Consider the following 3,821-nt stretch of genomic DNA (forward strand, 5'->3'; position numbering starts at 1 on the left):
TTCTAAAATACCTAATGAACACATTGAGTTCAAACACTAAGTGAACACATAGAGTTCAAAAATACCTAATGAACATATAGAGTTCAAACACTAAGTGAACACATAGAGTTCAAAAATACTTATTATTTCGTCTCACATCAACTATTTCATCTACCCATGTTCTACCCAACCTATTTGTAGATGCAAACACATATACAGTTTAAATCTTTTAAAACATGTATAAAACATTATTTCAACATCTATCTCAAGTAAACAAACAATGTATAAACACCTAGCACGTACTTCATAGCAAATACTTCATATTTATGCGGTAGAAGAAAGTGAATATACATTCACACATATAACAACAAAATATACACATAACACGTATTTCGTATAAAATACTTCGTATTTATGCGTTAGAAGAAAGTAACCACACACTTAGTTGATCAGAAGATGATCGAACAACACTACGACTTGTAGAAGTAGTATTCTTCGGTGAAACCGGGATCACTTCACACACCTAGTTTCTCGCGGGTAGAGCTTCGGCTCGGAAACTCTTTTCTTCTCGGGATCTTCGGGCTTCGGGACTTGCTTCGGGTCTCGGGGTTGATACCGGGGCTTCGGGGGTACTTCTTTGCACGTAAATCAATGTAATATGGGAGAGAGATGAGAGAATGAGCAACCAAACTCGGTTGGCCCTTCAAATATGTTTATAGGGCAAAACTGGCCCTTGCCACGTCATGGCACCTTTTTCCACGTCGTGGGCTTGGTCGTCACTGCATGCGTCATCTGAAGTTGCATGCATCATCTCAACTTTGGGGTTCGCGCCCCGAACTTCAGAAATTCATAACTTTCGCATACGAACTCCGTTTTCGACGTTCTTTATATCGACGCGAAGGTGAGATTATGCTATACAACTCTCGTTTAGACTCCATTGGCTTATTTTGAATTTATTTTTAATATATTACAAGTATATTACTTATATATTATCTTTAGTAGGTCACGACAGGAAAACTCCGTTCGAAATTCATAACTCCTTCATCTGAACTCCGTTTTCGTCTGTCATTTTATCGTCGGACTACTATCGAAGAAATCTTCGACTCTCGTTTAGATCACTAAGGATTGATATCTATCTACCTTAAATTCGCTATTTACGTCGCGCTGGGTCATGTCGGTTTTGTCGCGAAACTTCGATAGGTCATAACTTCTTCATTATAACTCGGATTTTGGCGTTCCTTACATGCATGGAAACCTTGTGACATATACTACAACTTGGTTAAGATTAATTCTTCTAAATAATCTTCCATCAAAAATTCATTTTTGATGCTTATCGTCTCTAATTTGACTAGCCCGGATCTACGGGCGTTACACGGGGTGAGCCCGATACTCGACAAGAGTCCGATGCCGGGATTCGTCCCGATGCAGTGGGAGTAGTCCCAAAGTTATGTTGTTTGCTATATGTATGTTGTATGATATGTTGTAGTTTGGGGGAGATCACTAAGCTTTGTGCTTACAGTTTTAGTTTTGGTTTCAGGTACTTTAGCTAGTAAAGGGAAGGACTCGAGCTGATGGCATTGCATACACCACCGATGATCAGTCTGGGAGTTTACTCTGATTTTCATTATGAGATTGTTATTGGTTATCAAATTTTATGAGTTTTTGAGATACTTGTTTTACGGTTTTATTTTATGGCAATGAGATTTATGTTTGATAGATGATTTTAAAAACGAAATTTTTGGCTCGTATTTTCAGGATGTTTCAAGTTGGTATCAGAGCCTTGGTTTAAGGGATTCTGGCACAATCTTGGGTGTGTTTGAACTCAAACTAAGGAAGTGGTATAAAATTTTCAAAAGAAAAGAGTTTAAGAAAAGCAAAAAGTATTGTTTTTAGAAAGAAAAGAACTTTGAAAAGAGAAAATGGTGTGGTGCATGCAATCAGTCGAGCTCAAGTAAGTACTCCCAAATTACCCATACAAGTTTATGCTATGTTATGATTATCAGCTTTATTAGAACAACATGCTAGATTAGGACTAAGGATCTAAGAAGGATGCCTTATGTGTCTGTTATGTGTTTCAGCTCTATGAGAACTGCATGTTAGTACATAATTGTCAGTATGATAGGTAGGGTAGTATATGCTTGATTATGTGTACTCGATGCTCGATTTCTGCTTGCTTTGTGCTTTTAGGAGTCTTAGTTATCTTTTGATAACTAGTAAATGAATATGTTAGTTACATATTGTGAGGATTAAATAACTTTAGAAGGTTAGGTCTAGCTCTACTGCGCAGCTCTTCTCTGAGTCCAACCATTGTAGGCTAGGATCTCTCATTCGAAGAATTATCTAGTCTTAGTGATATGTAATAGTATTCACGAGCTAGTTAGGGGGAGGTAGCCGAGACTTCTTGTGCAGCTGATAGCGAATAGTGGGTTGGTGATTACCTTAGGGCAATCCTAGGATGAGAGTAGCAGAGAGTAGTAGTAGTAGAATGGACTAGGTGGAGTCAAGGCAGTTTTTGAGGAAAGTACGGATAGATGTGGAAGGTAGTATGAGCCCGTACTACTGAAAGCAGATGATCCGTACTCGAATCAAGGAAAACTGAGATAAGACCAGGAAACTTGTAGTGTATGAGATCCCTCGAGTTATGTTAAGTATGCTGATATTGTTATATTTAAAGATCATTAATTAATTAGTAAGTTAAATTTCATAAATAATTAGTATTTTTAGTTGATTAAATAATAAGTTTGCTACCGATTTGTATGACAAAATAAATATATTATTATTTTATGCATGTATAATTTTATAGCAAAATATAATGGATAAAAAAATCTCGTTTCTATTGTATTTTGATAAAAACAAATAAATTTGTTATTGTTATAAGCTATAAAGCTAAACTAAAGAATAATGTAGGAAATGAGATTGTAAAGAACTTTATTTCATGATTCATCAATTGTGGTAAAAAGTAGAAATAATTAAAATTTACAATACATAATACTTATTATTTATACTAGCCAAATAAGATAAAAGATGATGTATGTTATCAATGCTTATTATACAATTGTGCATAACCAATGTTTTAAAACCCGTGTTTTTAGTTGACCTGATGTGATTACCGGTTCACGGGTCAATCGGTTGAACCACCGGGTCAACCCGGTGTATGGTATTTTTCTATTTTTATATATTTTTATTTTTCTGCATAATGCATAAACATATAAACCCAATCATTTGATGTCCACAAAGTTTGAACATTGAAAAACATTGAAGAAACCATAAACGACTCGTTTTGGCGTTCGCTACTTGTATCAAACTATCTAAGCCTTATTACAATGGGTCAATCCGGTTTTAACTGGTTCAACATAAGTGGTCGAACTACGGTTTAGGGGAAACTCGGCTTGTTCGATCCGGTCTGTATTTTTACAAAAAACCGTTCTCAATTGACCCGCCTTCTACCCTGGGTCATGGTCCAACCGGTTGAACCGGCCGGGTCAACCCGGGTTTTAAAACATTGTGCATAACGTAAATTATAAAACTCATAATAATATTTGTTATAATGCTTATTAAATACGGATAGCGATGGGGAAATATAGGGAACCCGATAGTCATTTATTAAATAATAATCATAACATACATTATCTTTTATTTTTTTTGTCTAGTATAAATAGTGAGTATTATGTATTGTAAATTTTGATTGTTTTTACCACAAATGCTGAATCATGGAATAAAGTTCTTTACAATCTCATGTCTTATATTGTTCTTTAATTTAGCTTCATATTTTATAATATCTTATCAACAAGACTCTACCATAGAGCTCTAATACCTTATTACTCTTGTCATTTTTTATGTAT

Source organism: Lactuca saligna, chromosome 2 (genome assembly GCF_052625555.1).
Source record: "Lactuca saligna cultivar CGN05327 chromosome 2, ASM5262555v1, whole genome shotgun sequence".
In the NCBI taxonomy this organism is placed as follows: Eukaryota; Viridiplantae; Streptophyta; class Magnoliopsida; order Asterales; family Asteraceae; genus Lactuca; species Lactuca saligna.